The 25,562-nt window shown below is 51.2% G+C and overlaps 1 long non-coding RNA gene across 14 annotated transcripts in view; it reads right to left on the reverse strand.

The window, feature by feature from the left end:
- Positions 1–25,562, reverse strand: part of LOC102166225 (nephrocystin-4) — a 112,930-nt gene that overhangs the window by 25,870 nt on the left and 61,498 nt on the right. For 13 of the 14 annotated variants that reach the window (XR_002344866.2, XR_002344867.2, XR_002344865.2 and 10 more), the window contains 5 exons: positions 11,418–11,479; positions 8,953–9,060; positions 7,614–7,762; positions 7,294–7,485; positions 6,306–6,493 (listed from right to left, as the gene is read on the reverse strand). This is a non-coding gene — a long non-coding RNA (nephrocystin-4). Of the gene's footprint in view, positions 1–3,927; positions 4,092–6,305; positions 6,494–7,293; positions 7,486–7,613; positions 7,763–8,952; positions 9,061–11,417; positions 11,480–25,562 lie in introns of all 14 variants that reach the window. The other variant, XR_014806985.1, reaches the window with a different exon arrangement.

Consider the following 25,562-nt stretch of genomic DNA (forward strand, 5'->3'; position numbering starts at 1 on the left):
AAACCAAAAAGAAAACAAAAAGACAACTTACAGAATGGGAGAAAATAGTTTCAAATGATGCAACTGACAAGGGCTTAATCTCTAGAATATATAAGCAACTTATACAACTCAACAGCAAAAAAACCAATCAATCAATGGAAAAATGGGCAAAAGACCTGAATAGACATTTCTCCAAAGAAGATATACAGATGGCCAACAAACACATGAAAAAATGCTCAACATCGCTGATTATAAGAGAAATGCAAATCAAAACTACCATGAGATACCACCTCACACCAGTCAGAATGGCCATCATTAATAAATCCACAAATAACAAGTGCTGGAGGGGCTGTGGAGAAAAGGGAACTCTCCTGCACTGCTGGTGGGAATGTAAACTGGTACAGCCACTATGGAGAACAGTTTGGAAATACCTTAGAAATCTATACATAGAACTTCCATATGACCCTGCAATCCCACTCTTGGGCATCTATCCAGACAAAGCTCTACTTAAAAGAGACACATGCACCCGCATGTTCATTGCAGCACTATTCACAATAGCCAGGACATGGAAACAACCCAAATGTCCATCGACAGATGATTGGATTCGGAAGATGTGGTATATATACACAATGGAATACTACTCAGCCATAAAAAAGGATGACATAATGCCATTTGCAGCAACATGGATGGAACTAGAGAATCTCATCCTGAGTGAAATGAGCCAGAAAGACAAAGACAAATACCATATGGTATCACTTATAACTGGAATCTAATATCCAGCACAAATGAACATCTCCTCAGAAAAGAAAATCATGGACTTGGAGAAGAGACTTGTGGCTGCCTGATGGGAGGGGGAGGGAGTGGGAGGGATCGGGAGCTTGGGCTTATCAGACACAACCTAGAATAGATTTACAAGGAGATCCTGCTGAATAGCATTGAGAACTATGTCTAGATACTCATGTTGCAACAGAAGAAAGAGTGGGGGAAAAACTGTAATTGCAATGTATACATGTAAGATAACCTGACCCCCTTGCTGTACAGTGGGAAAATAAAAAAAGAAAAAAAAAAGAAAATGATTACACAGAGATCACATGGGAACACAGAAAGTCTAAAATATTTATAAGCTTACCCTTAACAGAATTCAGTTTGACAACCTCTGGTCTAATGGAACAAAAAAGAAAATCTAGAAATAAATCCAAGTAGTAAAAAAAAAAAAAAAAAAAAACCCTTTAGTATACGATGATAAGAATGGCTCTCTAGGCACTGGGGGGAAAAGATTGACTTTTTAATAAACAGTCCTAGATCAACTGGATTGACATTTGGAAATAGATAAAACTGACCCCAACCTGCCATCACACAGCAGGATAAACTACATACAGATCAGAAATCTAAATGTAAAAAATGAAACCTACAAGTCCTAGAAGAAAACACGCATGAGCCTCCTCATGAGCGAGGAGAGGAGAAACGCCTTTGCATCTAGGACTTAAGAATCTAGAAGCAGTAACAAGACCGGCACATTCGACTACAGGGAAGTCACTCCTTTATGGAGTAAAAGTCACCGTAAGCAAAGCAAAAAGACCAATGACAAAGGAGGAAACATATTAGCAATTTGTATCACAGGCAACAGCTAATCAACCTAATAGAGTTTCCAGAACAGATGAAAAACCTGATAGAAACATGGAAAAGGTATGAATAGAAGTTTGCAGATAAAGACGAAAGATGCTCAACTTCAGTCCTAGTAAAGAGAAAAGAGCCATCTCACATCCGTCAGATTGTAAACATCTGAAATTTAAGAACCCATTTTGTGGGGGAGGCCAAAAGTTTGCAGGCACAGAGGGGAGGTGACAATGTCGTCCCCTGGCTGAAGCCTTTGGTCCTTGGGCCCCATAAACCCCCTGCCAGCAATCTGCCCGGGACACCCCTCTACACCCAGAAAATGCCTGCATCGTCTGAAAGAGCAGAACCCTGGAAAGACCCGAACGTCCATCTGTAGGATGATGGTTGAATCAACCGCAGGACACGAATTCAGCACAGTCTGATGAAGCTGCAAAAATCACGCAGACAGTTTCCACAGAGGGGGGAGCTCAGGATGAAAAGTTAACTGAAAAAAGCAGTTCCCATCGTGGCTCAGGGTAAGAAACCCGACTAGGATCCACGAGGATTCGGGTTCGATCCCTGGCCTCACTCAGTAGGTTTAGGATCTGGTATTGCGGTGTAAGTTACAGACGCTCAGATCCCGCATTGCTGTGGCTGCGGTGTAGGCCAGTGGCTACAGCTCTGATTGGACCCCTAGCCTGGAAACCTCCATGTGCTGTGGGAGCGGCCCTAAAAAGCAAAAAAAAAAAAAGAAAAAGAAAAAGAAATTCCACTGGATCCCGAGTTGCTGTGGCTATGGCGTAAGGCCAGCAGCTATAACTCCGATTGGACCCTTAGCCTGGGAACCTCCATATGCATCAGGTGCAGCCCTAAAAGGCAAAAAAAAAAAAGAAAGAAAAGAAAAAAAAAAAAACAGTAAAAATGTGTACCTGGTACCCTACCTGTTGAATAAGAAGAAATATACATATATAAATATACATAGGAGTTCCCACTGTGGTGCAGTGGGTTAAGAATCCGACTGCAGCAGCTCAGGTTGCTGTGGAGGCTCGGGTTTGGTCCCCAGCCCAGTGCAGTGGGTTCAATCCCCGGCCCAGAAACTTCCATATGCCACGGGTGCAGCCATTAAAACAAGAAAGAAAGAAGGTAAGAAAGAAAAATATATATAAATATTTGCTTATTTTTAAAATCAAAACAAACAAAAACAATAGAAAGGGAATTGGGAAACTAGAAACTGTTGCCCGGAAGGCTGAGCAGGGGAGGGCTGAAGGGAGCCTTGAGGGCACATTTCAGGGCCCTTGTATGTTCTGAGCCAGGTCAACATGCCAACACTTTAAATCAAAACACAAGAACGCAAACATAAAAGTGAAAACAGGAGTTCCGGTCATGGCGCAGCAGAAACGAATCCGATGAGGAACCATGAGGTTGCGTGTTCGATCCCTGGCCTCGCTCAGAGGGTTGGGGATCCAGCGTTGCCGTGAGCTATGGTGTAGGTTGCAGACACGGCCCAGATCCCACGTTGCTGTGGCTGCGGTGTAGGCCGGTGGCTACAGCTGATTGGACCCCTAGCCTGGAAACCTCCATGTGCCGTGGGAGTGGCCCTAAAAAGCAAAAAAAAGGAAAACAAAAGAAAAAAGAAATTCCACTCACAACGTGGAACAACAAATGGTGTGGTGGAGGCAGCCGCCAGGCCCACAGGCCTCGGGTTCCACTGGAGCCGATGTGGCAGCTCCTTGGCACGAGCCGCTGAGAGGTGTCCACAGTGGGAGCCACATCATGGACTCTGGGCACCAGCTCATGAACCTGGGGGGATGGGGGAGAAGCAGTGCCCCCTACAAGAACCAGGAAGCAGTGGTCGGGGCTGCCCACACTCTGCCAGAAGACGACATCCCCAGTGCCACCAAGAAAGGGCAACTGCATGGCGGAGCCAAGACCAAGGCCTTTCCTCTCCACCCTTGACCCCCCAAGTCTCTGCTGCCGTCTCCAGCAAAACCAAATTCCGGTCCGTGGGAACATCATTTTGCTAAAGATAACTATTCAAGGCTGGAAATTGGCTTGTTTTTTAAGCTGGGTGGGTGTGGGGCCCACACTTTTCAAATCTTTTTTATGCCCTGTTAACTCTCTGGATTCTTTATGAAGGTCACCAACCCTGATCCCTTCCTCACAGGCCACACAAAATCAGTTCTTTGCGGGAGTTCCCTGGTGGCCTGGCAGTTGAGGATCCAGCACTGTCCCTGGGTCACTGTTGTAAGGCAGGTTGGATTCCTGGCGCAGGAACTTTTGCACGCCATGGGAATAGCCAAAAATAATAACAAAATAAATTTTTAAAAAATAAAGGGAAGACGGAAGCATTACTCTGTCTTCCATTATGAGCTGCACCTCAAGGTCACCAAATACTTGATAGCAGTTTCTCTCTAAGGAACCGTTCCAGCTGAGAAAGACATACTGTAGAAGCAAACGTCCCCACTGGGCAACCTTGGATGAAGTGATCAGTCCATGAGCAGCAGTCCCGACGGCCCCTGTTGGAGCATAAGAAGCCACCGGATGTCCCACTGCTGCAGGGTGGGGACGCACTGCCAGCTATAGAGAATCCTTGCCCCAGACAGAAAGCATGCAACTAGCTCTAAGTGCCAGTGCACAGGAAAAACGGCATAGAGGAATATCACAAACCTCACCACTGGGCTGCAAAACCAGAGCCCAGAACGTGAGACGCTCTAGGGGACCAGCAACGTGGCTACGTCAACAAATACAGTGAAAACAACAACAACTGTGGCGCACAGCGACCTCTACTCGATGTTCTGTGACCACCTGTGTGGAACAGCTACGTGTCTATGTACGGCTGAACTGCTTTGCTGTACTGCAGAGATTAATACAGCATTGTAAAGCATCTATGCTAAAATTAAATTTTTCAAAACTTTACTTCAATGGAGTTCCCGTCACGGCCCAGTGGTTAACGAATCTGACTAGGAATCATGGGGTGGCCGGTTCGATCCCTGGCCTTGCTCGGTGGGTTGAGGATCTGGCGTTACCGTGAGCTGTGGTGTGGGTCACAGATGAGGCTCGGATCCCACGTTGCTGTGGCTCTGGCATAGGCCAGCGGCTACAGCTCCGATTCGACCCCTACCCTGGGACCCTCCATGTGCCGCAGGAGCGGCCCTAGAAAAGGCAAAAAGACCAAAAAATAAAAAATAAAAATAACTCTACTTCAATAAACACTGAAGTTAAAATAAAAAAGGAGTTCCCATCGTGGCTCATTGGAAACAAATCTGACTAGTATCCATGAGGACACAGGTTCAACCTCTGGCCTCACTCAGTGGGTTAAGGACCTGGCATTTCCGTGAGCTGTGGTGTAGGTCGCAGACCTGGCTCGGTTCCCCCATTGCTGTGGCTGTGGTGTAGGCCGGTGTCTACAGCTCCGATTCGACCCCTAGCCTGGGAATCTCCATATGCCATGGATGCAGCCCTAAAAAAAGACATCAGGATAAGAAATAAGCAAAAACAGATCTATAAAACAGCCAGAAAACAATGAACAAGATGGCAATAATGAATCCATCCCTATCAATAATTACTTTAACTACAAATGAATTAAACTCTCCAATGAGTAGATAGACAACAGCTTGATGGATTAAAATATACATATATATCCAACAATAAGCTGCTTTCAGGAGACTCGCTTTAGCCTTTGAAGACATACATAGACTAAGAGTGAAAGGATGGGAAGGGAAAAAAAAAAGCTTCAAGAAAACGGTGCCCCACAGAGACAGTTAGTTATAGGGTCGTCCTTCCGTGTCCACAGGGAACTGGCGCCAGGAAGCCCCAAGGACACCGAAATCCAGAGGCCCTCGAGTGCCTTAGAGAAGAAGGCAGAATATTTGCATATAAGCTACACACTCGCGCCAGTGAACTTAAATCACCCCTGGATTATTAAAGACCTAGACAAATGCAGGTGCTGTGCAAATAGCTGCTGCCACATAGCAAATTAAAGTTTAACTTTACAGGGAAAGAGTGAAAAAAACACAGACAGGAAGGTTTGGGCAACTACAGAGACTGAGGGTGACCTTACTGAGATCCTGATTTGAACAAACCATTAAAAATGAAGTTATTGAGGAAACATTAACCTTGGCTAGATATTCGATGATATTAAGCATTCTTCATTTTTAAGCAGGAAAATAGCGTTGAGTTTGTTTTCCAAAAAAGACTGTTTACTTTCTTTCTTTTTTTTTTTTCTTTTTCTTTTTTATGGCTGCACCTGCGCCATATGGAAGCTCCCGGGCTAGGGGTCAAATCAGAGCTGCAGCTACGGGCCTCCACCACAGCCATGCCAGATCCAAGAAGAATCTGTGACCTATGCCACAGCGTGTGGCAACACCAGATCCTTAACCCAGCAAGCAAGGCCAGGGATCGAACCCACATCCTCACAGACACAGTGTCAGGTTCTTAATCCGCTGAGCCAAAATGGGAACTCCTACTTCCTTAGATATACATAAAGAAATACCTATAAAGAAAAGTATATAATGTCTGGGATTTGCTTCAAATAACCCAGGTGTGGGGAGGGATCTGGGTGTCGAAGTCACTGGTACCCAGAGCTGCGGGGCACGAGCACCAATTCATCACCCTAGCCTCTCCTATTCCGTGTGTGTTTGACAGCGTTCATTGTCCAACATCTTTTAAATCATAAAACCCACAGACAGTGTGGCAGTGGGTCTCACGCTTGCCAGGTACGCGGCACTCACCCGCCTCGAAGGCACCGTCCTTGGGGATCGGGACGAGGATGTGGGACAGGGGGGCAGAGCTGGTCTCCCCCATCCCCTCCAGCTCCACCAGCTGTAGGCGCGGCGTGGTCTCGGGGGGAAAGCGGTAGAACTGGAAGGTGAAGTACACGGTCTTCGGCCACGGGGCTGCCTGGCCTTCCTGGGACGCCCTGGATCCAACAACAGCTCTGAGTTAACGCCGTGTCCAGGCGGAGAACCTGGGCTTTCATTACCCTCATGGGGAGAGAGCGGGTGGGAGGTCACCTCCTTCAGCCCTACTGTGACCTCAGGAAGCCTGCCGGGCATCCCCCCCAACTTCAGACGTGGCCAGAGCACCCTGATCTCAGAGTGCCACCAATACCCAAGGACCGGCCAACACACTGTCCATGGGAGGTTGTTTTGTTTTGTTTTGTTTTGTTTTTGTATGGCCACACCCAGGCCAGGGGTCGATTCCAAGCCATAGCTACGGCAACGCCAGCTCCTTAACCTACTATGCCAGGCCAGGGGTCGAACCCATGTTGCTACAAAAACAACGCTGGCTCCTTAACCCGCTATACCACAGTGGGAATTCCAAGTCCACATGTTTTTTTGTTGTTACTGTTTCATTGCTGTTGTTTTAGCTGTGCCTCTGGCATGTGGAAGTTCTCAGGCCAGGGATCAAACCCACATCAGAGCTATGACCCACGCCACGGCAGTGAGAACACCGGGTCCTTAACCTGCATGAGCCACCTGGGAACTCCCTGTCCATGTTTAATTAGGGACCACAGAAGATCGATCCAGGCAGGTTGGACGACACTGGGTGGGTCCTAGCCAAACGGAACTAAAGACAGGGCACTTCTTAATCCAAGGTCTTCATCTTAAAGACCTGATCGTAGAATCCTGCTAGGTTAGAACCACACAGACGTGCTTCTCAATGAAAGAAATGCAAAAGCCAGGTGAAGAGTAACAGACAAAATATATAAGAGGTTACCTGCTAAAGGCAAGAAACTGTAGCACTATCTCATTGCTTTGCAGACAGTCTGATTCTTCCTTCTGAGGGTTGAACTTCACGGGATCTGTAGGGTTCACGGCCTCGGCTGGTTGCTTGTTGGCGTCCAGAATCTCGGGGAAGCCAGCAGACTGCAGCAGCGCCAGGGCGGCTCTTGAGAGCTTCCCTCCAGAGCTGGATCAGAAAGCCTCCTGAGCCAGCCTTCGGGGAGGGTCGGCCCAGAGGCAGGACCCCGTCTCCAGGAAGCCTGCCATCTGGATCCCACAGCACTCGGCCAGGTGCCTCCCAGACCCAGGCCTCACCTCCTGGTCTGGGTTCCCACGACGATCGGGGCATGTACCGGCATGAAAGGCAGCTCCTGCAACGGCTCAGCAGTGGACGTTCCCAGGCCCGAGGCCGTGTGGCTCAGGTCGGCTTCCAGGTGAGAGATCCTGCCCTCCAGGGGGAACTCCTGCCCAACAAAATAAGGCCCCCCAGTGAGGCCAGCCAGGATCCCAACCTGTCACCAAGGACACTGGGCCATGGGGCTCATCCATGAACTGCCTCAGTCACGAGGCAGAAGAAACACAGGGGGTTCAGCCGCCTTGCAATTCCAAGTGAGCGCTGAATAGTTTTAGTATAAGTATATCCCACTCACTATCCGAGACATACTTATCCTTGAAAGTTATTGTTGATTGGAAATTCAAATTTACCTGGGTAGCCTGTATTTTATGTGAGCTGAAAAGCAACGAGGAAGGAGTCATCGATTTTGTGAACAGGTCAGTAGCACATGGGACATTTGATGCCCGAGAAGGCAAGTTAATATCAAAACCACGTCTGCAGGACAGAAGATGAAACTGCCTCCAACAACACACAACAGACCAGGGGACAGGGCCGCTGCGCATGTGCAGACGCTCCCCTGTCGCCACGTCACCCGCGTGCTCTAGGTGTTCGCCTGCCCCCGCCTCCCACGTCCCTCCCAAGTGGAAGACGACCGTCTAAGTGAAGGGCTTGATGGGTCCAGGATGCTCGCTTCTCAAGCTTCCCAGGGGCCCATGTGACAGGGGACAAGGAACACGGCCCCAGCACCAGTGAGAAGAGACGCAGGCTAACTACCCGTGCCCCGACTTTATTTTAGAATAAGGCATCTCACAGTGCCACGAGGGTTTTCAAATAAGGAATTATATGGAGCCGTTCTTCCTCGACAGGCTGTCAGGGTAAGACTGAAGGTGAGCCAGCAAGCTCGAGGTGAACCCCAAGGTCAGGAGGAAAGAGACCTCTTTTAGCCCATTTGCTTCAAGATGCTCCAACAGCAAGGCGAGCATCCTAGGCGGGAGCTGGCAGCTTGGCTTGACCACTACTCACGTCCTCGGGGAAAATTCCCTTTTCCTCCTGTGGTCAGAGGCCAGGGGGCCTTTAACCGTGTCTTTTCAAGCAGAGCAAAAGCTCCCAGACCAAACGCCCACTGGGCACCAAGACAGGATGGTGGCAAGTAGGTGAAGCAGGAAGGAGGCAGCCAACGTCTAGCCCCGTCCCCACGGCCGCATCCCAGAGAACCTTGAAGGTCTCGTCCATCTCGCCAAAGACCAGGGCAGCTCGCAAAGTCAAGGACTTCAGCTGAAGTCAGGCATTGGGAGCCGTGGGGGGGGTGGCGGTACTCACCCCTGGGGCCTGGGAGAGCGCGGGGCTCCCGCGGTGCTGGGAGCGCGGTTCAGCCGAGCCACGCTGGGCCGGGGACCGTGGGGAGGCCGCCAGCTGGGAAAGTGACAACTGGAGGAAAGAAATCTCGGGTAAGATGACAAAATGCAGCCCAATAACATCCAAAGCCCCCCCAACGCTGGCACAGACCCTCCGGAAGGAGGAGGATGTGCCGCAGCCGCAGAAGACCGTCGGGTCTGCGAGCTCCCGGTCAGTGCTGCTCTGGACCCAAAGCTGTGTCCTAATTCTTCCGTTTTAACTCCTGAGGAGTCAGTTCTGGGATCTCCCCCAGATCATAATATTTGAATAAAAATATTATTAACAAGGAAAAGCAAGCGGAGAAGAGGAAATGGCCTGGGAAGCCGTGGTCCTGGAACCTCCATCCCGGACCTGACTTCTCCAAGACCCCATCCGAGTGAACCCCGGGGCTCCTACACCTTGAACCTGCCAGCTGAGGCGGTGACCACAATGGCAGCCGATGTGGGGCCCCAAGCCACCACTTCGCAGCCGAGTGACAGGGGCAGGTCCCTTGGCCTTCTAATGCCTCAGTGTCCTCACCTGTGAAATGGGGATGCTAACAGCACCTGCATCCCAGAAAGGCTGTGATATCCGGAGAGACTTTGGTAAATGTTATGAATATGTGGGAAATGAATGCTGCTATTAGAGGCTGGTGTGGCGCAACGGAGGGCACAAGCTCTACTGGGGACCCCTCTCAAATCCTGGTCTCTATTCTTTTTTTTTTTTTTTTTTGCTTTTTAGGGCTGCAGCCACACCATGTGGAAGTTCCCAGGCAAGGGGTCGAATCAGAGCTGCAGCTGCCGACCTACGCCACAGCCACAGCAATGCCAGATCCTTGACCCACTGAGTGAGGCCAGGGATTGAACTGGCATCCTCATGGATACTAGTAGGGTTCATTTCCGCTGAGCCACAATGGGAACTCCTTGGTCTCTATTCATAAGGGACACGTTACAAATGGGTCTTCGCCATCAGCAGTGACAGTGGCCCGAGGGAGGTGCTGGTACAGAGATCCCGGTACACGAGGAGTGTTGAGGAAGTGGGAGAGGGGCACGTGTGATCCCGGGGGGTCCAGGAGGCATCCCAGGGGCAGAGAAGATCCTGGGGTCTGCTCAACTTCCCTCAGAGCATGAGCTTCCCCGGGGTGGGGGGGAGGGTGGCGAGAGGTGCTGCTCTGTGGTCCCTCAACACCTGGGCAACAGAGAAAGCTCTGGAAAAGGCTGGGACAGGTCAGTGGGGCATCCCAGGAGGCTGTCCCCAAGCAGGTGTCTTCAGACAGATACAAGGTTCACGTCTCGTCCAGTTTCCAAGCTGCATGGGACACACGAAAGCCACTTCCTGGGGAACCTGTGACACTGAGATAATCAGCCTTTCTAGAAAGTCCATCTCCAGGGTGATGTTGGCAGACAAGGTGGGTCCTGAGGAGGACCAGCCAACTGTGACCTCATTCAAAATCACGCAGCCAGAGCCAGGCCAGAGCCACGGGTGGACCCACAGCCACTCAGATCCCGGAGCGGTGGCCGCACATCCCCGCCGCCCGAGGAGACATCTGCTCTCTGACAGGCTGGTCAACAGGCCGGGCCTCTGCTGGCTGCAGCCCTGTCCCCCCACCACCAGCTGCTCGCACACCGGCCTGGTGACCTAGCAGAGAGGGTCGGAGGGGGAGGGGCGAGGACCACACCTCAGCGCCTCAGGGCAGAAGAAAGGCCGTTGAGTCCTGGAAGATTCTTGGCCGTTAGACACAGCTGCCAGGGAGACCACAGCCTCTGAGTGTAGAAAGGGGCCCTCGATGACAAACTGGAGGATCTTAACCCTTGGAAGCCACCGCCCGGACAGCCAGCGCTGGCCCATCTGCCCTCTGGCTCCCAGGACGCTTCCCAGCCCCACAAAAGTAACAGGACCTCAAGTGCTTTTCCTTGTGTCTTCTTTTTCTTTTTTTGGCCGTGCCTGCGGTAGTTTCCAGGCCAGGGGTTGAACCCATGCCACAGCAATGACCTGAGCTGCTTCAGTGACAATGCCAGATTCTTAACCCACTGAGCCACGAGAGAGCTGCGGACATAAACTGCTTTTAAAGATGTCTGGAAGACCTCTGTGCACCCGGAATCTTTTTTTTTTTTTCATTTTTTTGGGGGGTCTTTTTGTTTTTTAGGGCCGCACCCACAGCATATGGAGGTTCCCAGGGTAGGGGTCAAGTCGGAGCTATAGCTGCTGCCTACACCACAGCCACAGCAACATAAGATCTGAGCTGCGCCTGTGACCTACACCACAGCTCACGGCAATGTCAGATCCCCAACCCACTGAGTGAGGCCAGAGATCAAACCTGCATCCTCATAGATGCTAGTCGGGTTGGCTAACCGCTGAGCCACAACAAGAACGCCCACCAAGAGCCTTTAAATAATGGACTTTGGACTTACCCCGGGTCCCACAGGCGAGTCCTGGGGGGTGGTGAGCCCCTGGGGCGGCAATGCTGGCGGGCCTAGGAGGAAGCACATGGGGGCGGGCAGGGGGCCATCAGCCAGGGCGAAGGAAGGGCACCCGAGCCCAGGGTGTTTCCTCTGGGCAGTAACTGGCGCTGTCGCTGGAGCTGAGCAGCCGCCACCATACGGACCCAGCGCCCAGCGGTTGTAGGGGACTCCTGGGCCGGCTTGATCAGACCAGGGTGGTCCCTCGAGTCTCCGCCTGCAGGATGGAGCGAGCTCTCTCCCCTCCTCCCTGCTCATGCGGCATCCGCGTGCTCAGGGAGGGGAGAGGCTTCCAGACACCGTAGGCTCCCACGTGCTCACCTGCCTTCAGGGGCCAGGCCCTGAGGTCGGCCCAGCAGCTGTTGCCCAGGCTGAGGCCCACTTGCTGTTTTGTGAAATAAGAAACTGCTACACAGACGTGTGCGGCAGATGCGGCAGCGGGCGGGCCCCGCACTCCAGCCCTCGCATCACTCAGTGTCCGTCCTCTGAGCCCCTCTCACTCTAGAGCTGTGTCAGTACCAGGAGGAGCCCAGGCCAGTCCTCCCTGGGTCCCCGGAGGGAGGGGCCCAAGGCACTCGTGCCCTGGGGGATGCCAGGCTTTCTCCTGCAGTGCCCCAGGTGCCCGCCTGTGGAAGGAGCAGCCGTCCCCACAGCACTGTGTCCACCTGCCAGCACAGTCCCCACAGGAGGGGGGCAGGCTGGTATTTGTCTGTGCTGCTTCAGCCCCATCCCAGGTCCTGCACCCCTCACGAGCCCCAACACTGCCCGGCCCCGGACTCTCCGCACTATGCCAGGGCATCTGGGGCCACCACGGCCTCACAACCATCCTGCGCTTCTGCCCTTACCTGCCAGCCACTCCACCTCCAGGCAAGAGCGAGGCTGCCCTCCTGACCTGGACGCATCCTGACGGGGCCCCTGCCCACCTGATGGCCCAGGTGCGACCAGGCAGCCACCAGAGGTGACCCACTTGGCTCCCCTGAGGACACACCTGCCCTGCTCATCACAGTCCCTGCATGGTCAGGACTCTGGTCTCCGTACAAGGACACCACCCCGACTGGACTTGAGGACATCCCGGCCCCTGAGGAATCAGGGCCCTCCCCCAGGTAACAAGGCCGTCCTGTCACTGCCATGTGGCCCTGACTGCCCTCACTCTGTGGTCTCACTCCCCAAACAGACATGCGTGAGCCCCAGAACAGGCAGAGCCAGCAAGCAGCTCACACGGCCCTGAAGCCCCAGGCCCCCAGGGCACCTGGCCCAGGGAAGCCCAGGCGGCACATGCACCTGCTGACGCCCGGTGCCCACGGGCTGTGACGTTAGACACTGTGGACTCTGAGTAGAGGACACCCAGCCCCCATCGAGCTCTGGACGGCACTGAAGCCTCGCCCACCAGGGGGAACCAGCTTTGGGAGCACCCCCCAACCCAGCCCTGCTGTGTCTCTGCCACCATGGAATCCACTTGGCGGGGGGCAGGGGGGGGGGGTGTGTGCCGCAGACTCACCCTAGCCTGAGGGGTTTGGCTGGTGAGGAATGGAGGCTGGAGGGAACCCCCCACCCCTGCCCGGGTCCCCACCAGATGGCCCCACCTGAGCTAAGTAGAGGCTCCTTTCTCACCAGCCAAGTTAACTTGGTTCCTAAGAACTCAGCACCCTCCAGCCCCAGGAGCCTGTGCTTTCTGTAATGAGCCACTTGGGAGGGACTCCCCTGGACTCTCTGTGACTCCCCGACTCTCCATGCCCCCCTCTGTCTCTCTGTGAACCCCCTGACTCCCTCCAACTCTCTGTGACCCCCTCTGTCTCTCCGTGACCCCCCTGAGTCCCCCCGACTCTCCATGACCCCCCAAAGAGCTTCCACTCGCTGAAAGGCACTGTCAGCAGAAGCTCAAGTGCCCAGTTCTCCCTCCAGGGCTGCTTCCAGAAGCCCGAATGCCCTCCACTGGACTGAAAGGCAGGGCGAGGCTAGCGGTCTGCCCCAGACCTGGGCTGTCACATCCCCCTGGGTCACACACCTGCACCCCATGCCCCTCTGCACTCGGCCTGGGACTGGAAATGGGTTGGGAGGGGGGACCCCATAGACCTGAAACCCGCTCCACACTCCAGGGCAAGGGGGGGCAACTTTTCACGTGGACACCGCTTCTCAGACGGCACTTCTGGTGAGTTGAGGGCCAAGGTCACAGAAAGATACAAATGGAGTACACAAAGGAGGCATTCCCCAGGCCGGACCACCAGCCCGTGCCAGCCCTGTGGAGGCAGCACGGAAAGCTTTGCCCCTCAGTGCGCACTGCCTTCCCGAGAAAAGAAGGCTCTTGCTTCAGCGTGGCTGTGCATTCACGTTGGTGGGCGGTGGGGGGCACCAAGGAAGGGAGAATCTGCAGGCAGGGCCTGATGAGGGGGATTCGGCAGGAAAACGCTGCTGCAGGAGCTTAACTGAAAGGAGAGGCAGCTGTTGCTTGGCCACCAAGGCTGGGAGGGGCAGGCAGGGAGGGGGTCTGGGGATGTCACGGGGTGGAGCCAGATAGCAGCCCCCAAAGGCAGGCAGAAGGAGGGTCATCACAGCCAAAGATACAATCACTGTGATTTCCCTTTTTTTTGGGGGGGGGCTTTTTAGGGCTGTTCCCACTGCACATGGAAGTTCTCAGGCTAGGGGTCGAATTAGCTACAGCTGCCGGTCTACACCATAGGCACAGCAACGCCAGATCAAGGCCAGGGATGGAACCCGCACGCTCCTGGATCCTAGCTGGGTTTGTTACAGCTGAGCCACGACAGGAGCTCCACAATCGCTGTAATTTAAATAAAGATTGCGAAGAAAAGCTTTCCCATCAGACCTGGAAAATAAAGGACTACTCAGTGTGTAACGGTACTCCAGACAGTAAGACTTCACAAGGCAGTCCCATTTGAAAGGTCCTTATTCCTAATTATTTGGGCTTAAAAAGTCATTCTCCCGAGACTTCGATCACAGGGATGGGAGAAGCGAGCAAAATCGAGGAAGCAGTAAAGGGACAGGCAGCTGGAGGATGGAGTGCGCGCGGGTCTCTGGGTGGCAGGAATCCAGAGCAACGATGGCTGAGAACCGGAGGTGCCCTAACTCCGTTAATCAGCCCGGGAGGAGGGGGGAGTGTGTGCGGTGCCCTGAGCCCCAGGCTGGGGTCACCTTCAAGGACAGGCTCCAAACGTACCCTCCCTGCTGGGAGCCTCGGCTCCGAGGTGTTCACGGACGGACGGACGCTCCCCTGCAGAAGGCGCCCTTAGAGTCCTGGCCGCTAACTTCTGTCCCCTGTCTGAGCTCTCACTCTCCCCTCTGCCGTGTGACTTCAGGACGACACCACTCAAGGAGACGGCATTCGGGCCAGTGTGGGCAGCACAAGAGGTCACAGCCACGTCAAGGATCTAACGCAGTGCTTTCTGGGAAAGACCATGATGACATGTTTTCAATGACCCTTCTACTCGGCTGCTTCTGTATCTGTTAAACAAACACACCAAAATGATGACACCGCCTGAACACTCAAAAGCAAAATACAGGTCACAGAAACTCCAAGTTCCAAAAACTGGAGACAGAGTGCCCTCTAGCGGCTCCTCCCACGGGCGGTAATGAATGGACCTTTGCTCCCTGGTAATTTTGCAGAAGAAAATAAAAGGGATAATTCAGAGCAGAAAGCCAAAGCACCTCACTCAAAGTGACAGCCACACATCGTTAAGATTTCCAGAGGCACCATACAAGCTGGTAAAATATTGAAGCAGGAAACATTTCCATCATAAGTTAAACACCAGCGGATATTTCAGCCTCTTAGATTGCATCTTGGGAGGCAATGTTTTCAAATGCTTTGAACCTGGGGTACCGGCGATCGCAGTAATGGGACATGAATGCCACGATAAATCCAAATTAAATAAACCAAATGGAATCCAGTTCCATCCATGCAGATCTGCTGGTCCCCAAACGGGAGCTGGGAAACAGACGACACTGTCACGGCACATCTGCGCCAGCTCAATTCCTGCTCCTCCAGCCACCGAAGCACCCACTCCGGTCTGCCAAGGACACAGCACAGATCTCCCAGGAAAGAACTTGGAGCGTGTGCACCTAACGTCTCCGAGTTTTAGACATCACACTGCAGCTCGCCGAGCCCCACACACAAGAGCAACAAGAGGGGCTCGGCTCAGCAGGCAACAGGAGCGTCTGGAGACCAAAGCCAGCTGCCTCGTGGGGAAGCCCCCCCAGGGGGCCCCCACCCAGCCCAAGCACCGCTCTGTGCCCAGAGGCCATCTGGAGGTCGAGAGGGGGGCTTCCGGAGGACAGACCCGGTCTCACTGGCAGGAACTACAATCTCGACTCATTCGATGATGGGGAAACCCAGTACAGGCTGGTCACAACAGGGGTGTGAACTCACAGCGGAAGGAGCCGCGTGCAGGGAATTTGCGGAAGGACCTGTGACCATCAGACACTCTCACCCACCTGAACCCGCTCTCTCTCCAAAAGCAGCACCGATGGTTTCCCTGGGGTCAGAGGGGGCTGGCCCAGCCCCACCCCGTCCCCATCACAGTCACACAGGGCGCCACCGGCCAGGGACCGGGCAGAGCAGGGGGCTCATCTCAGGATTCTTCCTGGACGACTGAGTACAAGAAGCTCTTCCTGCCAGGATTCCAAGGCCCAAGGATAACCAGTGGCTCCCGGAGGCACCGTGTAGGGAAACCCTGCCTGGAGGGAAGCCGACACGGAGCGCTGGAGGGTGAGCAGACAGGGGACTGAGAGACAGACAGACACACCGAGGCTTCACTTCACTCAAGTGCCCAGATGCAGTCAGGCCACAGGTCAGGGCTCTGCCGTCACGTGAGCCAGTCACTCCCCTCCCTGTCTCAGCTGTTTTGAGGTGAGCTTCTGTCCCCTGCATGGAAGAGTCCTGAGTGACCCGCGTCTCCACCCAAGTGTGCCCAGCACTTTCCGAAGGGCGGGTCTCTCGGGGCAACCGAAAGATGAGTCAGCATAGATGCTCCTGGGACCATCCCTGGGGTTGAACACATGGCCACCAAGGAGCTGCACCTCTGCACCTTCTGGGGCCTCGTTGGGACACTGCATGGCCTGCGACTGGGTGAGGTCAGGCGGCTGGCCCTCAAGCTGGGAGGAGTGGCGGGGGGTCACCTTGGGCCAGAGCAGTGGGGGGACCAGACCCCTTCCGGGCCTTTCTTTGTGGGGCAGGGCTGGCAATACTCAGGATGACAAGTGCCACCTGTGACCATAAAAAGCAGAGCCATCACCAAACCACAAGGACATGGAGCGAGAGTAGGAAATAAACTCTTCTGGTTTCTGGTTGGGTTTTGGGGGGCGGCAGGGCGGCAGGCTTGAGGCGTGTGGAAGTTCCAGGGCATGCAGAACACATGCCACAGCTGTAAGCAGAGCCACAGCAGTGCCAACACAGGATCCTTAACCCGCTGAGCCACCAGGGAACTCCCAAAACCCTTCTGTTTAAACCAGCGAGACTTAGGGATTATCTGTTAACCATAGCAAAACTGACTGATACACTGATGCACTCCAAGAGCAGTAGGGGGGAGAAAGAAACAGGAAACACACAATAACGTAAAATAAACAGTAGTCTCTAGAAAGGGCAGGAGGACCTTCCAGGGAGGAGGCATCGGAGCCAGTACCTAGAGACAAGGGTAGGGAGCTCCCTGGTGGGCTAGTGACTAAGGACCTGGTGCTGTCTGCTGTAGCACAGGTTTTATCTCTGGCCCAGGAACTTCTGCATGCCTGGGCGTAGCAAAGTAAAATAAAACAAAATAAAGAAAGACGAGGGCAGGTTCCCACGTGAAAGGACAAGTAGAACTTAGTGTGTTTTTTTTTTTTTACCGTGGAAGTACTTTAAAATACTTCTACATTACAGGTCAAAGGAAATAGAAGTGGAAATCAACAATTTAGGAAGAATGAACACAACAGATCAAAACGTATGGAACAGGGTCCGAGCTGTACTTGAAAGAAAACTGAAGAACCCTAAAAAGTACCGTTATTAAAACCGATAAATGGAAAAAATGCTAAAGTTCAACTTTTTAAAAACTTCTCTTAAAAAAATAAGAGTTGGACTCGATAAAAACATACAAAATTAAATTTTAATTAGGTTTATTAAAATTAAAGCTATAATTAGAAACTTAAAAACAAAGAACAGGAGAATCAATCAGTAAAACCAAGAGCTAATTCTCTGAAGAGAAAGATGACATGTCGAAACTTTCATAAGCCTGACAAAGAAAGGGAGAGAGCCACCAAAATACTGGGAATGAGAAAAGAAATCTAATCACAGATATTTTCAAAAAGAAGCAACAGGCCCCAAATGGGGTCACGTGTCATCTGCACTAAGCCACCGTCACCAAAGACAGCTTAGTACCCAACCCAACTGCAGTTTCAACCATGCCCAGGAATGGGGTCCTAACAGGCCCGTTTGGAGTTTCCTGGCTGGCACCAATGAGGTGACTGCCACGCAGACCCTTTCTGTGCCCAGGAGAAAGGTGGTAACCGCTCTTTCCTCACTGCCCGCCCCCCGCCCCCCCAGCCCCCCTCTGCCTCTTCCCTTTTTCTGGCTCCTCCGAGCACCTTCCCTCTTGCTAGATGGGCAGCTGCTGCCTGATTCGTGAATAAAGCCCACTAGAGCTTACATTTTACTTGGCTGAATTTTCATCATTTAACAATACAAATTAGAATTTCTTTTTTTCTTTTCGAGGCCGCACCTGCAGCCAAGTTCCCAGGCTGGGGGTCGAGTCGGAGCTGCAAATGCAGCCCATGCCACCAGCACGGCAACACCAGATTCCAGCAGCAGCAGCAACCCACGCGACAGCTTGCAGTAACACTGGATCCTTAACCCACTGGGCAGGCCAGGGAGCGAACCCACATTCGCACAGAGACAATGTCTGGTCCTTACCGGCTGAGCCACAACAAGAACTACCCAAATTAGAATTTTTGAATGAGATACAATTTTATCCCAACATCTTTGTAAACTAAATCAAATTGACTGTTTTTCTAGAGACTGTCTCCCCAAGGTTAGCACAAGATGAGACAAAAACCTGCACAGATGGATCACCATATAAACAGGAATTTAAATGGTTGTCAAAACATCCCTTCAAGAGGCATCAAATTCCTGATGGGTTTATAGGTAAATTTTATCGGAACTTCGAGAAGCAGGTTCTGCCTTTGGGCCAAAATATTTTAAACCACAGAATAAGATGGGAAGCACAGGAGTTCGCATTGTGGCTCAGCAAGTTAAGAACCTGACTAGTATCCATGAGGATGCAGGTTCGATCCCTGGTGTCACTCAGTGGGTTAAGGATCCGGCATAGCCGCAACCTACAGCATGGATCACAGATGCTAAAAAAAAAAAGAAAAAAAAAAAGGTGGCAAGCACAGAAATAGCCTAAAGATTTAAATACCAACCTCACGGGAGCACAAGGCACCCAGACATTTGGTAAAACATTATTCCAGGTGTGTCCGTGAGGGTGTTTCCAGATGAAGTTTGCATTTGAACAGGTGACTCAGTCTCAGAGGTTCGCCCTTCCTAACGTGGGGGTCGGGTGGGGGCACCAACGGTTGAGTCTGAAAAGGTGTTGGAAGGAAGAACTAGGCCCTCCTCCTGCTAAGATTTCAGTCTCCTGCCCTGGGGTGGGGGTCGGGGGTACCCCTCAACCCAGTTCTCAGGCCTTCAGACCCAGGCGAAGTCTACATTAACGGCTCCCCTGGTTCCCAGGCTTTTGGACTCAGACTGAAGCAAGGCACCAGCTCCCCTGGGTTCCAGTCTGCAGACGGCAGAAGTGGGGCTTCTCAGCCTCCATAACCACATGATCTGATTCCCCGTCATAAATCTCTTCCTATCCCCTAAGTATATCCCACGGCTCTGCTGCCCTAGAGAGCCCATTTCCCACGACGAGCATGCTCACGGTACCAACACCTGAGAGACACATCGAAAGAGAGAGGATATGCAAGGTACGGCCCACGAGTCAAGTTCGGCCCACAGGCTGTGCTTACAAATAAAGTTTTATTGGAACACGGCCACAGTCATTCATCCTCCAAGGCTTTCACCCTACACCTGCAGGGATGAGCAGCAGCGACAGAGCACTTCTGGCCCCTGGAGCCCAGAATATCTACTATCTGGCCTTAAAGTCTGCTGACCTCTGCCACAGATGAACCCCAAATATGGAGACAGAAACATAAAGCCTGAACACAAGTTAATCAAGTCCAGACACGCATACCTGTCAAGTTCCCACCCGTTAGTCTCTATCTAGTTCTTTAAAATCCTGTTTGTATCATAGCGGATTTACAGTTTCTGTCCATTTCTGCTGCACGGCAAAGCGACCCAGTCATACATGTATACACATTCTTTTTCTTGTATTCTCTTCCATCATGTTCTAGGGATTGGATCGGGTTCTCTGTGCTGCACAGCAGGACCTCATTGCTCATCCATTCTAAACAGAATAGTTTGCATCTACCAACCCTCTGCAATAGACTCTTTTCAGAGCAGTTTCATAATCACAGCAACACTGAGCAGAAACTATAGCGGGTTCCTGTATACACCTTGCCCCACATACACAGAGCTTCTCCCACTATAAACACCCCCCACAGAGTGGGACAGAATTCCTTCCGCTGCCTGAAGTCCCTGCTGGTTGGTTTGTTTATTGTCTCTTTATTGGCTGGCGACACGGGCACTGGTTTGGGGTCCACAACTTCTCTGTGCTGAGACTGTCTGCATCTGGCCTGGTGGCCGCTTTGTTTCCATGGAGATTTGGATCTGTGCTAAATCGGGCCAGTGGTTGAAAGAGGTGTGACCATGTGGCCACTGCCCGCCAATGCTGCCAGCCAGGGGGACGATGACACGGACGACAGGCCACAGTGGTGAAGCGTTTGCCCCGCCAGGAGGTCCCGAGCACCCTGACAAACCTTTACGCATCATCTGACCTACGACCTCTGAGAGCCTCTGCCCATTTTTTTCAGCTGTTTCTCTGCTTCTTATTGCTCTGGAGGAACTCTTCCTATGATCTTTCTTCTGTCCAATCTTCTTTTTCAATTCATTTTTAATGGTTTATGTATTGCAAATATCTTTCAGTCTGAGCTTTGTCTTTTAGCTTCTTTGAGGGAGCCTTCTCTCATAGAAAAGCTTGATATGGTACCATAATCACATTTCTCCATCTTGTCTTTTTTGTTCATGCTTTGTCTATCTTGTCTAAGAAAGCCTTCCTAACCCCAAGGACACAAAAATGTTCTCTGGGAGTTCCCTGGTGGCCTAGTGGTTAAGGATCAGTGCTGTCACTGCTGTGGTGTGGGTTGGATCCCTGGACCAGGAACTTCCACACGCTGCGGGGGTGACCAAAAAGGAAAAAAAAAAAAAATATTCTCCGAATTTTTTCTGAGACTCCTCAAGTGTTGTTTTTCATATTTAGGCCTTTAATCCACCCATTTTATAGCCAAGGAAACTGAGCGGCAGACACATGAAGCACCTGGTCTGGGATCATCCATTTGGCGAGTCTGAACGCACAAACCACCCGCGATCTTTTCAAAGCCCCTCGCGTGCTGCCATCTGTCCATGAACTTTCAGAACCGACCGTCTTCATGGCCCGCTGTCCTGAAGGTTCATCCGTAAGGACACGCAGAGGCCCACCTCGTGCATTCTAACTGCTGTGTGGCATCCACTGGCCAAATCGGTCGGCATATTCACCCATCCCCCCGACCGGGACGCCGGCCGCTGTTCCCACCCTTCGGCCACTAAACCCACAACGGTGTTTAGCCCCCGTGTCGTAGGAACGAGTTCCTCCTTGCCACGGGCATCTGGAAACAGCACGCCCCACGGCAGGAAATTAACTAAACATTAACCAAACTGCTCTTCCAAGTGGCCAGGCCAACCGCGCACCCCCCTGCATGGGGAGGGCTCCTTCTTCCCAAATCCTCCTCAACCCACATGCTGCCAGGCAGCCAGGTGTGCACAACAGGAGGGAATGAAATGCCTTCTCGTTGTCCTTTGCGTGTCTCCGACTGCGGCTGAAACAGCACGTCTCCACATGCTGACTGGTATTCTGTTCCCTCCTCTGTGAATTCCCTCGTCGTATCCTCAACCCGTTTTTCTGTCTTGGTGTTTATTATTCCTTATTGATCCGGAACAGCTCTTTCTATCATCTTTCTTCTTTCGAATCTTCCACTTCTCAAAGTTTCTAACATTTCTAAAGGTTTGTTTTGTAATCCATCTAGATTCATGTCTGTACACGCTGTGAAGCTAGGATCTGATTATGCAGTTCCACTCGGACAGCCATCCCAGCGCGGCCTGAGACTGTCTGTAAGGATGGCTGGGCCATCCTTAATCCTTAGCTGCCAAGGGAACAAAGGAATTAGGATGGAATTGAGGTTACTAATCAGCCAGTGGATGGAATTAAGGTTGCTAATCGGTTGACCTTGAGACAAGACTGTCCTGGATGGTCACAGCCTTTTCTTCCAAGTGAAAGGGAGGCAGAAGGAGCAGAGTCAAAGAGAGGTTAGAAAATGCTATTCTGCTGCCTCTGAAGTGGAGGAAGGGGCCAAAGATGCAGGTGGCCTCTGGGAGCTGGAAAAGGCGAAGAAACAGATGCCTCCCCCCACCACCCCGCACCCAGAGCCAGAGACCTTGATTCCAGCCTGGGAGAACTTTGGACGTCTGACCTCCAGAACCATGTGACAGTAAGTTCATGCAGTTTTAAGCAACTAATGAGCTTACAGCCATTTGTTACAACAATAATAGGAGAGGAAGATGCTCCTGTCTGTAACTGTTACGCATCACACTTTTTATTTTGTCCTGCTATCTCTCTGTCCGTCTCTGTACCAGCGCCATCCCGCTCTAGATACTATGATTGTACAGTAAGTCTGCAAGTCAAGGAAGGGAAAGCCTCTCTTCGAAACTGCCTTGGCTATTCTTGAATATGGAATTTTAAAAATTTTTTTTTTAAAGACTGTATCCTGAGAGAAAATAAATGCAGTGCACAGAGGAGACTTCTAGGCAGAGGGCCTGAGCCAAGACTCAAAGTCAGGAAACAAGGACATGCTTAGTGAATCACACGAAGCCCAAAGCAGCTGGGAAAACCTTCAAAACCACTGCCCCCCTAGCCCTGGGGCGGATGAATTCAATCGCCTAGAGGCCATGAACAGCAGGCAAAGACTTCTGCTTCTGACCAGATTCACCCTCCCACCTGGAACAAAGTTTTTTTAACTAACAAAATACACAAAATGACAGTTCTTAAAACACCACGGAATTCAGGCAGCCAAGGATCCTGAGGAACAGGAAACTGGAGAAGAAAGCCCTTCATTGTCCCCACATCGCTGGGTTGAGTGGCTCTGCAGGTGGCAGTGAGTGGGGTGGGGTGGGAGGGGACCCAGCCAGAGCATCGTGGACCAGGCTGAGACTCCACGGAGACGGAGGGAGCTGGAGCTTGCAGGGCTGAGCGCAGGCGGGAGGGCGCACAGAGAGAGGATTCCAGCCACTTCCAGAGGGTCCCTCTAGGACTCAGTAGATCCCTGATCAAGAAACTACCCAAAGGTGGGCAAAGGACCACCCGAAGAATTAGAGAGACCAGTACTCAGTGCTCACAGGGGGCCAGAAACAGGCTGTTCTTACAGTCTGGCAACCCTCGAAATTCAGGGGCATGAAGCAGAGCATGGAAAGGGGTCTGTCTCATTGCTCTCATCACAGTAAGGAAGCATCAGCCCTCCGACTAAATGCTTATCTGGTCCCATCTAACAAATCTCTTTTTTTTTTTTTTTTTTTGGCCACCCCGTAATGCACAGAGTTCCCACTGCTTCTATGCTGGGTGGCGGATTAAATCTGCATCCTGTGCTGTACAGTGGGAAAATAAAAAAATTTTGAAAATTAAAAATAAAAAAATAAATAAATAAATCTGCATCCTGGCACTGCAGAGACGTGGGAGATGCCCCTGCACCACAGTGGGAACGCTCCCATCTAATAACACTCGAGGGCAAGACCCAAAATGATCAAGAGTATTTATCAACTGCAGAAAATACTCAGCACTCACCAGGAGAAAATTCACAGAAGTCCCGCTACTGTTGACATTGTTGTCTCTGCGAGGATGTTGGCTGGATTCTTGGCCTGGCTCAGTGGGTTAAGGATCCAGCTACAGCGTAGGTCACAGATGTGGCTTGGATCTGGTGCAGCTGTGGCTGTGCCTAGGTCAGGAGCTACAGCTCCATCCATTTCAACCCCTGCCCTAGGAACTTCCATGTATTGCAGGTGTGGCCATAAAAAAAAAATAAAAAATAAAAAAAACCTGATCCAGAACTGGCCAAGATGTTAGAATTGGCAAACGAGGATATTAAAGCACTTATACCTGTATTTCACACGTTCAATAAGCAAGATGAAACACTGAATACGGAGAATACAAAAAAGACCCAAAGAGGACTTCTGGAGATGACAACTGCAATATCTGTGATGAAAAATACACTAGATGGGATTCATGGCAGGTCAGACACTGCAGGAAAAAATATGAGCGAACCTGAAGACACAGCAGCAGAAACCATCTAAGATGGAACATGGAGAGAAAAGTCTACAACTAAAGGAAGCGGTGAACTCGCTGCAGCCTTGCAGCCAGACACAGGTACCAGGAGAAGAGAGAGAGGAAGGCAGAGGACAATCACTGGGGAAAGAATGATCAAAATCGTTCCAACTGTGATTTTAAAAACCCCAGAGACCCAAGAGGCTCAGTGAACCCCAAGCAAAACATCAGGGAAAGTTCAACTCTGGCAAATTGAGGCAGTGATAGACTAGGCTTCAAATCTCCTCCAAGCCCATCGTGAAAACAGACAGGGCAGCTGAGAGAGCAAACCCAGAGCCCACAGGCCACACCCCAGGGATGCCAACAGGGTCACCCTGTCCTGGGTGACAGTTCGTTTGATTAAAAGGGCTTCAAACATAGCTGGCTGCTTGTTTCCAGTGCCATCACCACATCAAAATTCAACACCTGAAAATTCCTTTCCAGGAAAGGTAATCATGTTTTTCCTTAAAGAATAGCCGTATAGGTTCCTTCTTTAAAGAAATAATTTATTCAGGCATTTCAAGGACCGGGGTTAAAAACTATGTTTATTACTTTAAACGACAGTTATTACATGTCACTATTGTCCTTTTAAGTAACGTGAGCAAAACCCAGAATAATTATATTTACATCTTATCACAAAATATATACATTTCTCATAATCGAGGATACTATCATTCTTCCATACTCACATTTCTTAGAGGTTTGTACTTGTTTAATTTTTAAAATATATCTATGAATATATATGAAAGAAGGAAAGATCCTAGATTTTAAAAAGAGAATGGGTTAGAAATAAGGCTGACCTTTTTTGTTTGTTTGTTTGTTTTTGTCTTTTTGCCTTTTCTAGGGCCACTCCCATGGCATATGGAGGCTCCCAGGCTAGGGGTCGAATCAGAGCTGTAGCCGCCAGCCTACGCCAGAGCCACAACAACGCGGGATCCAAGCTGCGACTGCGACCCACACCACAGCTCACAGCAACGCCAGATCCTTAATCCACTGAGCGAGGCCAGGGATTGAACCCGAAACCTCATGGTTCCTAGTCGGATTCGTTAACCACTGAGCCACGACAGGAACTCCTGTTTGGTATTTTTAAATTAGGTGTTCTACGCTTTCAATGTATTCAACTTTTTCCAATAAAACTGGAAATTTATTCTAAACTGACTCTGGCAGAAAACACATGCCTACCACCCACAAGTGCAAGGGAATCTAGCAAATATTCTGGCAATTTCTCAAGTACAGGGGGTGCTGTGTATCTCAGAACCACTTACATAAGAGGCGATTATTAACGTACTTAACGTACACACATCGGTAAACAGCCATCCTGAAAATGCGCAAAATTCAAACCTGGGAGAACCAGTTAAAACCATCAAATGATCCGCCTTTGGGGCAAGAAGGAACATATTCAATAAGGAGCTCTGTCCCGAAGCAATCACCTATGAGGTGTTTTAGATGAAGAGTTTTAGATCTCAGGAAATCGGGGCAGCCCATGAGGATGGGGGCTAGCACTTCGGGGACACTGTGCTGCTCCCACCAACTGTAACATGAAAATCAACAGGACCAGCGTCCAAACACTAGA

Source organism: Sus scrofa, chromosome 6, assembly GCF_054392235.1.
Source record: "Sus scrofa isolate SSC_HxYL_T2T_F1_AM1 chromosome 6, Sscrofa_HxYL_maternal_Yorkshire_Landrace_v2.0, whole genome shotgun sequence".
Lineage (NCBI taxonomy): Eukaryota > Metazoa > Chordata > Mammalia > Artiodactyla > Suidae > Sus > Sus scrofa.